At 40.1% G+C, this 13,061-nt stretch overlaps 1 protein-coding gene across 1 annotated transcript in view; it reads left to right on the forward strand.

Moving 5' to 3' along the window:
- Positions 1-13,061, forward strand: part of ADAMTS17 (ADAM metallopeptidase with thrombospondin type 1 motif 17) — a gene marked incomplete at both ends in the record, with an annotated part of 351,029 nt that overhangs the window by 43,205 nt on the left and 294,763 nt on the right. The gene's annotated exons all lie outside the window — the stretch shown is intronic.

Here is a 13,061-nt window from a genome sequence, read left to right on the forward strand (position 1 = left end):
ACTGAAGAATCCTTGCATTCCTGGGATAAGCCCCACTTGTTCATGGTGTGTGACCCTTTTAATGTGCTGTTGGTTTCTGTTTGCTAGTATTTTGCTGAGGATTTTTGCATTTATGTTCATCAGTGATATTGAGCTGTAGTTTTCTTTCTTTGTGACATCCTTGTCTGGTTTTGGTATCAGGGTGATGGTGGCCTCGTAGAATGAGTGTGGAAGTGTCTGTCCTTCTGCTATATCTTGGAAGAGTTTGAGAAGGATAGGTGCTAGCTCTTCTCTAAATGTTTGATAGAATTCGTCTGGTCCTGCGCTTTTGTTTGTTGGAAGATTTTTAATCCCAGTCTCAATTTCAGTGCTTGTGGTTGGTCTGTTTATATTTTCTATTTCTTCCTGGTTCAGTTTTGGAAGGTTGAGCTTTTCTAAGAATTTTTTCATTTCTTCCAGGTTGTCCATTTTATTGGCATATAGTTGCTTGTAGTAATCTCTTAGGATGCTTTGTATTTCTGCAGTGTCAGTCGTTACTTCTCCTTTTTTATTTCTAATCCGTTGATTTGAGTCTTCTCCCTTTTTTTTCTTGATGAGTCTGGCTAATGGTTTATCAATATTATTTATCTTTTCAAAGAATCAGCTTTTAGTTTTATTGGTCTTTGATATTGTTTCCTTCATTTCTTTTCCATTTATTTCTGATCTGATCTTTATGACTTCTTTCCTTCTGCTAACTTTGCAGGTGTTTTTTTTCTTCTTTCTCTAATTGCTTTAAGTGTAAGGTTAGGTTGTTTATTTGAGATGTTTCTTATTTCTTGAGTTAGGATTGTATTGCTGTAAACCTCCCTCTTAGAACTGCTTTTGCTGCCTTCCCCAGGTTTTGGATCGTCGTGTTTTCATTGTTATTTGTTTCTAGGTATTTTTTTCTTTTGTCTTTGATTTCTTCAGTAATCTCTTGGTTATTTAGTAGTGTATTGTTTAGCCTCCATGTGTTTGTATTTTTTACAGACTTTTCCCTGTAATTGATATCTAGCCTCATAGCGTTGTGGTCAGAAAAGATGCTTGATACAATTTCAATTTTCTTAAATTTACCAAGGCTTGATTTGTGCCCCAAGATATGGTCTATCCTGGAGAATGTTCCATGAGCACTTGAGAAGAAAGAGTATTCTGTTGTTTTTGGATGGAATGTTCTGTAAATACCAAGTAAGTCCATCTTTTTTAATGTAACATTTAAAGTTTCTGTTCCCTTATTTATTTTCATTTTGGATGTTCTGTCCATTGGTGATAGTGGGGTGTTAAAGTCCCCTACTATGATTGTGTTACTGTCAATTTCCCTTTTTATAGCTGTAAACATTTGCCTTATGTATTGAGGTGCTCCTATGTTAGGTGCATAAATATTTACAATTGTTATATCTTCTTCTTGGATTGATCCCTTGATCATTATGTAGTGTCCTTCTTTGTCTCTTGTAATAGTCTTTATTTTAAAGTCTATTTTGTCTGATATGAGAATTGCTACTCCAGCTTTCTTTTGGTTTCCATTTGCATGGAATATCTTTTTCCATCCCCTCACTTTCATTCTGTATGTGTCCCTAGGTCTGAAGTGGGTGTTTGTAGAGAGCATATATACGGGTCTTGTTTTTGTATCCATTCAGCCAGTCTGTGTCTTTTGGTAGAGCGTTTAATCCAATTACATTTAAGGTAATTATTGATATGTATGTTCCTATTACCATTTTCTTAATTGTTTTGGGTTTGTTATTGTAGGTGTTTTACTTGTCTTGTATTTCCTGCCTAGAGAAGTTCCTTTTGTATTTGTTGTAGAGCTGGTTTGGTGGTGCTCTTAGCTTTTGCTTGTCTGTAAAGGTTTTAATTTCTCCATTGAATCTGAATGAGATCCTTGCTGGGTAGAGTAATCTTGGTTTTAGGTTTTTTTTCTTCATCGCTTTAAATATGTCCTGCCACTCCCTTCTGCTTGCAGAGTTTCTGCTGAAAGATCAGCTGTTAACCTTATGGGGATTCCCTTGTGTGTTATTTGTTGTTTTTCCCTTGCTGCTTTTAATATTTTTTGTTTGTATATAATTTTGGATAGTTTGATTAATATGTGTCTTGGTGTGTTTCTCCTCGGATTTATTCTGTATGGGACTCTCTGTGCTTCCTGCACTTGATTGACTATTTCCTTTCCCATATTAGGGAAGTTTTCAACTATAATCCCTTCAAATATTTTCTCCGTCCCTTTCTTTTTTCTTCTTCTTCTGGGACCCCTATAATTCGAATTTTGGTGCATTTAATGTTGTCCCAGAGGTCTCTGAGACTGCCCTCGATTCTTTTCATTCTTTTTTCTTTATTCTGCTCGGCAGTAGTTTTTTCCACTGTTTATCTTCCAGGTCACTTATCCATTCTTCTGCCTCCATTATTATGCTATTGATTCCTTGTAGAGAATTTTTAATTTCATTTATTGTGTTGTTCATCATTGTTTGTTTACTCTTTAGTTCTTCTATGTCCTGGTGAAACGTTTCTCGTATTCTCCATTCTATTTCCACAATTTTGGATCATCTTTACTATCATTACTCTGAATTTTTTCAGGTAGACTGCCTATTTCCTCTTCATTTGTTTGATCTGGTGGGTTTTTACCTTGCTCCTTCATCTGCTGTGTGTTTCTCTGTCTTCTCATTTTGCTTAACTTACTGTGTTTGGGGTCTCCTTTTCGCACGCTGCAGGTTCGTAGTTCCCATTGTTTTTGGTGTCTGCCTCCAGTGTCTAAGGTTGTTTCAGTGTGTTGTGTAGGCTTCCTGGTGGAGGGGACTAGTGCCTCTGCTCTGGTGGATGAGGCTGGATATTGTCTTTCTCGTGGGCAGGACCATGTCCGGTGGTGTGTTTTGGGTTGTCTGTTACTTTAGTATGATTTTAGGCAGCCTCTCTCCTAATGGGTGGGGTTGTGTTTCTGTCTTGCTTGTTGTTTGGCATCGGGTATGCAGCACTGTAGCTTGCTGGTCATTGAGTGTAGATGGGTGTTAGCGTTGAGATGGAGATCTCTTGGAGAGCTTTCACCGTTTGATGTTATGTGGAGCCGGGAGGTCTTTGGTTGACCAATGTCCTGAACTCGGCTCTCCCACCTCAGAGGTACAGGCCTGACACCCGGCTGGAGCACCAAGACCCTGTCAGCCACCCGGCTCAGAAGAAAAGGGAGGGAAAAAAGAGAAAGAAAGAAAAAATAAAATAAAGTTATTAAAATAAAAATAATTATTAAAAATAAGAAATTTTTAAAGTAATAAAAAAAGAAAAAAAAAAGAAAGAAGGAAGAGAGCAACCAAACCAAAAAACAAATCCACCAATGAAAACAAATGCTGAAAACTGTACTAAAACAAACAAAAAACAGATAGACAGAACCCTAGGACAAATGATAAAAGCAAAGCTATACAGGCAAAATCACACAAAGAAGCATACACATACACACTCACAAAAAGAGAAAAAGGAAAAAAAAAATATATCGTTTGCTCCCAATGTCCACCACTTCAATATTGGGATGAGTCATTGTCTGTTCAGGTATTCCACAGATGCAGGGTACATCAGGTTGATTGTGGAGATTTAATCTGCTGCTCCTGAGCCTGTTAGGAGAAATACCCCTTTATCTTCTTTGTTCACACAGCTCCTGGGGTTCAGCTTTGGATTTGACCCCGCCTCTGCATGTAGGTTCCCTGAGAGTGTCTGTTCTTTGCTCAGACAGGACAGGGTTACGCTAGCAGCACATTAGGGGTCTCTGGCTCACTCAGGCCAGGGGGAGGGAGGGGTACAGAATGCAGGGCAAGCCTGTGGTGGCAGAGGCCAGCATGACGTTGCAACAGTGTGAGGAGCGCCATGTATTCTCCCGGGGAAGTTGCCCCTCAATCACGGGACCCTGGCAGTGGCGGGCTGCACAGGCTCTCGGGTGGGAAGGTATGGATAGTGACCTGTGCTTTCACACAGGCTTCTTGGTGGCTGCAGCAGCAGCCTTAGTGTTTCATGCCCGTCTCTGGTGTCCATGCTGATAACCGCAGCTCACGCCCATCTCTGGAGCTTGTTTAGCTAGTGCTCTGAATCCCCTCTTCTCTCACACCGCGAAACAATGGTCTCTTGCCTCTTAGGCAGTTCCAGACTTTTTCCGAACTCCCTCCTGGCTAGCTGTGGCACACTAGCCCCCTTCAGGCTGTGTTAATGCAGCCATCCCCAGTCCTCTCCTTGGGATCTTACCTCCAAAGCCCAAGCTTCAGCTCCCAGCCCCCACCCGTCCTGGTGGGTGAGCAAACAAGCCTCCCGGGCTGGTGATTGCTGGTCGGCCCCGATCCTCTGTGCGGGAATACCTCCGCTTTGCCCACTGCACCTCTGTTGCTTGCGCTCTCCTCCATGGCTCTGATGCTTCTTCCCTGTCCAACCCCGTCTCTGCCGGTGAAGGGGCTTCCTAGTTTGTGGAAACTTTTCCTCCTTCACAGCTCCCTCTCCGAGGTGCAGGTCCCGTCCCTATACTTTTGTCTCTGTTTTTTCTTTTTTCTTATGCCCTACCCAGGTACATGGGGAGCTTTTTTTGCCTTTTGCGAACTCTGAGGTCTTCTGCCAGCGTTCAGTATGTGTTCTGTAGTTGTTCCACATGTAGATGTATTTCTGATGTATTTGTGGGGAGGAAGGTGGTCTCCACGTCTTACTCTTCCACCATCTTGAAGGTCTCACTCCACCATATTATATCTTAACTTCTCAGAATCTACATCAGATTTACTAACTTAATTCCAGTGAGATATAGAAACATTACCTCTATATTGCTCTATTCTCTTTCCTCTTTTGTGAACTATTATTGTTTATAAATATATATCATAATATATATTTTATGTTTATATATTATACACATATCACAAACCCAACAATGAATTGTTGTTAGTATAATTTTTCTTAATTCACATAATTTTATGTGTATTAAAGAAGCTGAGAAAGGAAAAATTGAGCAAGTCTATAGAGTTTGTTATATCAACCTTCCTTTTCATCATTTCTTGCTCTCTTCATTTCTTCCTGTGGATTTGAGTTATCATCTGTTATCATTTTCCTACCCCAAGACAACTTTGCTAACACCCATCTCTTTTGTGCTTTTTTTGTCAAACACATTATCTTTCTCTATGTGAAAGGCCTGATAATACAGCTATGTAAATAATGTTTTATACAATTTCTTTTAAAATCAGTTAAGAGAAAAAGGGGAAGAAATATGCAATTATACTGTTTCTTTTAATTACATATTCAACTCGATTATTTTCCTTGTGTTTGTGGATTTGAATTGTCGTTTGGGGTACTTTCTTTTATTTATTTCTTTTATTTTTTTATTTTTATTTTTTGCGGTACGCGGGCCTCTCACTGTTGTGGCCTCTCCCGTTGTGGAGCACAGGCTCCGGACGCGCAGGCTCAGCAGTTATGGGTCACGGGCCTAGCCGCTCCGCAGCATGTGGGATCTTCCCGGACTGGGGCACAAACCCATGTCCCCTGCATCGGCAGGCGGACTCTCAACCACTGCGCCACCAGGGAAGCCCCTGGGGTACTTTCTTTTAGTCTGAACAACTTCCTTTAGTATTTCTTGCACGGAATGTCTGCTAGGAACAAATTCTCTGTTATTGCTTATCATAGAATATCTTTATTTCACCTTTGTTTTTGAAGGATAGTTTTGCTGAATATAAGATTATTGGTTGACAATTCTTTCAGCACCTTGAATATGTCATCCAGCTGTCTCTGGCCTTATTGTTTCTGATGAGAAGTCAGGTGCTAATCTTATTGGCACCTTGTACATGATGAGACATTTTTCTCTTACTGCTTTCAAGATTTTCTCTTTTTCTTTGACTTTCATCATTTTTACCGTATGTCTGGGTGTGGATCTCTTTGTATTTATTCTACTTGGATTTTGTTGAGTGTCTTGGATGAATTATGTTTTTCATCATACTTAGCAAGTTTTCAGGCATTGTTTCTTCAAATTTTTTTCTATTCCTTTCTCTTTCTCCTCTCCTTCCCATTGAATTATGTTGGTGTGCTTAATGGTGTCCCACATTTCTCTGAGGCTCTGGTCAGTTTCTGCTTTTCTTCAGATTGTATAATCTCTATCAATATATCCTTATATTTGCTGAGTCTTTCTTCTACCAGTTTAAGTATAGTTTTAGCTCCTGTAGTGAAAATTTCAGTTTTGTTATTGTACTTTTCAAATCCAGAATTTCAGTTTACTTCTTTAAAAAAAGTAATTTCTGTCTCTTTATTGATATTCTCTATTTGATGAGACATTGTCATTATAGCTTTCTTTACATTTTTAAGCATAGTTTCTTTTAGTTCTTTGAACATTTTTATTGTGGATGTTTTTAAGTCTTTGCCTGTTAAATCTGTCATCTGGGTTCTCTCACAGTCAGTTTCTGTGCCTGATTTTTTTCCCTACATGTGGGTCACACTTTCCTGTTTCTTTTTTGTGTCTCATAGTTTTTGTTGAAAATTGGACATTTTATAATAATTTCAGGAACCTGGATACTGGTTCCTTATCACTTCTTCAGGTCTTCTTTTGTTGTTGTTTGCTTATTTATTTGTTTAGTGATTCAGACTATTTGGTGATGTCTTTTTTCCTTTAGTGCCACTCTCAGAGGGAGCAACCTGGGGCATATATGTACAGTCACCCTACATGACAGTGGTTTAATCGGGGTTCTCTTTGTCTCTTTCCCTAATCTCTCTATTAAGCTGTCTGCCTTTTTTGGTATCACATCCAGCTGGTGTGCTTCATTAATTGCTGACTGATTGCTCTATTGTTTTCAACAGTGCCTGAGACATACATGGCTCTGCCGTTTGGCCCAACTAAATTCAGTAAGGAGTCATTTTTGTGGCAAGTCTCTGAGGTCTGTTCTAACCCCAAGAGGGCTCTCTTTTCCTGTTTTCTTTGATGAACTACCTGACCTGTCATTTATTGCTCTTTATTAAGAGGAGCTGCCAGCCGCATATTTGCTTATTGCTAAAATTGTTATTGTTTTCAAGAGTGCCTGTAGGCTTGAACTTCCCACACTTTATTTCAAATAATGCCAGTACTTTTGGGGAGAGCATAGAAGCTCTTTGATTTTATGGACTACCTCTGTCTTTGGGGAAAATCTCTAAGTCACTACTCTGGACAATAGGCAGAGTTGGTAGTCTCTGGTCTTCTCAGGTTGCCTCTCCTGACATAGAATATCTGCCCTGTGAGCAAGCTTATATGAGGGTGATTGGTGCCCCCAGTATTTTCCTGGGTTAGAACCTCCTTCTTATGAGGGGAGCTGGGTGAAAGAATGGAATCTTAACCTTTTAGATGCACTCATCAGGAAATTAGAGTCTTCAATTTGGACTGGAGGAGATGAGAAATGATGGTGGCCTACCCCTCCTGGTAAAGCACCATATCCTTTGATTGGCAGCTGAGGGGAGGAGGAGCTCTGCTTCTTTGTCATGTTCATCTGGAGTGGAGCTTCCATCAATCTGAGCTAGGAAGGGAAGGAATGAGAGAGTAGTGGCTCAAATGTCAGTTTTCACTCTTGTCCTGAAAGTGGAACTCATGGGCTGCAAGAGAAAAGTGGTCAGTTTGGGAACCACAGTTGTCATAAAATGGCTCTTTCTTTTATGTTGTCATAAAACAGCTCTTTCATGCTGTGGCAGGAACTCTAGAAATCTGAGGTTAGCTTGCCGTGGCAGCGTAGTTGTGAAGGTGATTGACTGAAATTGGGCAGCATTGAAATGGATCTTCTGGAAGTGCAGTCTATGATCTAAGATTCCTTGAAGACTTCTCAAAGCAAGAGAGGCCTACTGTTGGGCGTGACAGGGAGTGTGGTTTTTTTCTAATGCTGACCAGGGTAAGTGGCCCTGAAAGGGGACATTCCAGAAAGAAAACTAATTGGTGTTATTCCCAGAGCTGGGAAACAAGTTGGTCATGGCAGTAGCAGCTGACCTCTGGATTCCTCTGGCTGAACTTTAATCTTCTCTCATGCAGCATCCAGGCAGGGAGTGAGTTGACCTGTGATGGGATCAGGGCCACAACTGGTGGGCTTATGTAGCTGCTGGTGCCCTGTCCAAAGCTCCTGCTGGGCATGTGTAGGCAGATATGATTTCAAATCAAAGGCATATCCAGAGCTGATCTCAGACCACTGTACTGATTGATGATGCAGTGTGGTCCCCATAGGTCAGGATCCTGCTACAAGTGATCAGGATTCTATGGTGGCAGAATTTGCCCTGGAAGATGGCTTGCTGGGCTGGTGACTTTATGTTGGTCTGCCCTTACAGGCTTCTAGAGCAGAAAATCAGTGTGATGGGTCTGGTTTCCAGGGATGCAGTAACTGGAATCATATCAGACAAAGAAACTGACCATGCACCTCATGGAGGGAGGCATCCTCTCACAACAGGATGGCCCAAGGGCCACTCAGTACGAGCCAGTCTTGTGCAGTGACTGGTTGGCTCAGGTGTGCCAGGATCAGAGCAGAAGTGATGTGAGCCTGGCTCAGAAAGGACGTGCAATAAATATGGGTGAAAAGGACAAGAAGGTGGGGGAGGGAGGAGGTGAAGGGGCTATCCTGTCTCTAAAAGATAGGGCAGAGCAGTACCATAAAAAGAGAGAGCGTGTGACTCCTCTGAATGTCCTGAGGAGGTACTGGGGCATCTCAGCTCCCAACATGTTGTCAGTGTCTGGACTTGCCATGTGGGAACGTTGTCTCTCAGGAATTGAATGCTGAGGTTGGTGGACTTATGGCTCATTGAGCTTCTTGTAAAGACTGTGCTACAGAGCTTAGGACAGTCCAAATGAGTTTGTTATAGGAGACCAGTGGCAGCAGATTAAAATAAATCACCCAGGATGTGGTGACACATTCAGATTAGGAGGCCATAGAAATGCTCTCTTATTAATCTCTGGATGACAAGGGCACTGCGCGCATTGCAAAGCATGCTTACAGCATGGCCTCGGGTTTCACCCTGCAACTATCAAGCAGTCCTTCCACTACAACCCGTATGAAGACAGAAAAAGGCAAAAACATATTTAGAAAAATGAAGGAGATAGTCAAACTGTTGTCAAAATTGGCAAGGACTTTCCACTAACTATAAAGAACAGTGGACCTGGATTGGTAAGGGTAGTCAGTGGGCTTTTCAGAGTGGCCAAATCCTACCTGTCTGAAAGAGAGCCGGAAGAAATATTTTCCCATCTCTTGTTTGTCCTTGGCTTTGAATTTTAGAAGATTTATGATACTTAGGAAACTTGCTGGCTGTTCCTCTTGGTTTGGCATTAGCCATTGTTTTATAGCCATTCTACAGCTAACTCCAGGGCAGCCCTGGAGGGAGGTATGGCGGGAGGTATGTTGCTGGTACTTTGTATCTAGCATTGCCCTGTGGACAGAAGGAGGCCTGTAGATCCCTATTTAAGTGTCCCGTCAGTTCAGAATGTACAGTACTGCTCCCTGGGGAGGTACAGGATCCCACCACAGCCTGGTAGAGCCGACTACACAGATGCCTACTGAACATCGTGCTTGTCTGCCTGTCCTCTAGTAGCAGGTCTGAGATGGGATGCTGACTGTTGTGATCAAGGGAGACCTGTTCACCCAAGTCTTGGTGCTGGCTTTAGGTAGACCTCTCCTCACTGCAATTTGAGTATGTACAGAAAACCCATTTGAGGGTCTGAGTTCAAATACTATAGCCTATAAGGGAAAGGATATGCAGAGAAAACTTATCTTTGGAAAGGGTTTATTTCAGGACCAGAATAAATTTTAGAAAACCGGTATCCTAATGGGATGTAAGAAGATAAGGCTTTACTATGGAAAACAGTATGGAGTTTCCTTAAAAAAATAAAAACAGAACTACCATGTGATCCAGTGATCCCACTCCTGGGCATATATCCAGAAAAGATGAAAACTCTAATTTGAAAAGATACATGCCCCCCAATGTTAATAGTAGCACTATTTCTAATAGCCAAGACATGGAAGCAACCTAAGTGTCCATCAACAGGTGAATGGATAAAGAAGGTGTGGTGTATGTATACAATGGAATATTCCTCATCCATAAAAAGTGAAACATTGCCATTTGCAGCAACATGGATGGACCTAGACATTATCATACATTATCATACTAAATGAAGTAAGTCAGACAGAAGGACAAATATTGTATGATATCACTTATATGTGGAATCTAAAAAATAATACAAATGATTTTATTTACAAAACAGAAACAGACTCACAGACTTAGAAAACAAACTTATGGTTACCAAAGGGGAAAGGTGGGGAGGGATAAATTATGGGATTAACATATACACACTACTATATATAAAATAGGTAAGCAACAAGGATTTACTGTATAGCACAGGGAACTATATTCAATACCTTATAATAATCTATAATGGAAAATAATCTGAAAATACATATATATAACTGAATCACTTTGCTGTACACCTGTAACTACACAATACTGTAAATCTACTATACTTCAATAAAAAAGAGAACATTTGGACCTAAACAGATGTCAGAAGTCATAAAAAAAGAAGATAGGACTTTAAGAAGCAAAAGCCATAAGAACTGCAGAATGAGATGTAAAAACAGTAAACTTAAAAGGGAACTGGTGAGATAATGAAAGCTTATAAAACTCGTTTGCTGTAGCAGAATTAAAATCTACAAGGGAGGCACTACGGAATTGAAACAACATTACACATTTAAATTAGTGATGTAGAGAATAAATGTGACATGCTTCTTTGGGGGCAAAGGAAGGAAAGAATAGAGTGGTGAGAAAGGAAGTGATAGAAATGGGGTACAGAAAATGTAAGTCCAATTTTAGAATCTCTGTAGAAGGAACCCCTCTGCTCAAGTTAGGATAGGGGCATTCATCAAAGATTTTTAATGAATGAAGACTTTCTGGAAGGTTTAAAAAAATCTCAGTTTACCAGATAAAAGGCTTACTGTGTTTTGATCAAAATTCATATACATAGGCCCACAGTTATTTATTCTGGCAAAATTTGTGAATTATAAGAATAATAGGAAAAGTTATACCAGTATTCAAGCAGACAAAACAGGTTACTTAAAAGAAACAAAAATCTGGCAGGCCTGAGTTGTCCATGATACTAAGTCCTAGAAGACAGTGGAGCCAGGACTGCAGTGTTGGGACAAGAAGTGACTGTGCAGTCTTCCCTGGTGGCGCAGTGGTTAAGAATCCGCCTGCCAATGCATGGGACACAGGTTCGAGCCCTGGTCTGGGAAGATCCCACATGCTGTGGAGCAACTAAGCCTGTGCACCACAACTACTGAGCCTGCACTCTAGAACTCATGAGCCACAACTACTGAGCCTGCATGTTGCAACTACTGAAACCCACGTGCCTAGAGCCTGTGCTCTGCAACAAGAGAAGACGCCGCAATGAGAAGCCCACGTACCGCAACGAAGAGTAGCCCCTGCTCGCCACAACTAGAGAAAACCCACGTGCAGCAACGAAGACCCAGTGCAGCCAAAAATAAATAAATAAATTTATTAAAAAAAAAAAAGTGACTGTGCTCCAAGAATATGACACTCAGACAATTTGTTGTTCACCTGTGAGGGCACCTGATGCTCTTAGATATGTAAGAGGTTAGAAACCAGACACCCTGCTTGTCCTTCTAGGAAGGATTTCTTTAAAACATAATTGCAGTTGATTATGAGCTGAAGCAAAATTAAAAGATTAGAAATAGGGAGGGCATGATATAAAGAGTTGATGTGGATGATTGAAACTGGTTTAACAGAGTTAAGCCTAACTAATTGATGCAAATACAGTTCCAAATGGAAAGCAATAATTAAAAAGTTAAGGGAAGATCAAAGACCTTCCCTTAAATGTAAGGGGTAAAACTATCATGGTCCTAGAAGAAAATATAGGAATAAATCTTTATGACCTTGAATTAGGCAATGGTTTCTTAGATATGAATGATATCAAAAACACAAGCAACCAAAGAAAATAAAGATAAATTGGATTTAATCAAAGTTAAAATATTTTGTGCTTCAAAGGATACCATCAAGAAAGTTAAAGGATAACTCACATGATAGAAGAAAATTTCTCCAAATCATATATCTGATGAGGGACTTGTATCTGGGATATATCCTATAATTCAACTATAAAAAGACAACTCAATTGAAAAGTAGACAAAGGACTTGAAAAGATAGTTCTCTGAAGAATATACATATAATTGGCCAATGATCACATGAAAAAATGCTCAGCATTATTAGACACCAGAGGAATGCAAATCAAAACCACAGTGAGATACCATTTCGTACCCACTTGGATAATTACAATAAAAAAGATGGACAATAACAAGTGTTGGTGGAAATGTAGAGAAATTAGAACCCTCATATGGTGCTGCTGGGAATATAAAATGGTACAGACACTTGAAGAACAGGTTGGCAGTTCCTCAAAAGTTTAAGCAAAGGGTTACGACATGACCTAGCAATTCTACTCCAAGGTATACACCCAAGAGAAATTAAAACATTTATTCACATAAAAACTTATACGTGAATGTTCATAGGAGCATTAGTCACAATAGCCAAAATATGAAAACAACCCAAATGTCCATCAACTGATGAATGGAAAACAAAGTGGTATTCCATGCAATGGAATCTTATTTGGCAACAAAAAGGAATAAAGTACAGATACATGCTGGATGGATGAACCTTGAAAATATTTTCATAAGAGAAAGAAGCTAGAAACAAAAGACCACATATTAAATGATTCTATTTGTATGAAATGTTCAGAATAGGCAAACCTATGGAGACAGAAAGTAACTAGTGATTTCGTAGGGCGGGGGTGGTAGAGGACGAAATGGGAAGTGGTTGCTAATGGGTATAATGTTTCATTTTGGGTGATAAAAATGGTCTATTTGTGTCATCATGGTTGTGCAACTCTGAGAATATACCAAAAGCTATTGAATTGTATCCTTAAAATGGATGAATTGTATGGTATGTGAATCATATCTCAATAAAGCTGTTGTAAAAAGTAAGGAAAGGTGTAAAATATAAAGTACTTTAATAATATTCTGTACCTCAAATTTAAGAAATATTTTCAAATCAGAAAAGTGGGGGACTTCCCTGGTGGCACAGTGGTTAAG

Source organism: Grampus griseus (assembly GCF_964374135.1).
Source record: "Grampus griseus genome assembly, chromosome: 2".
Classification (NCBI taxonomy): Eukaryota; Metazoa; Chordata; class Mammalia; order Artiodactyla; family Delphinidae; genus Grampus; species Grampus griseus.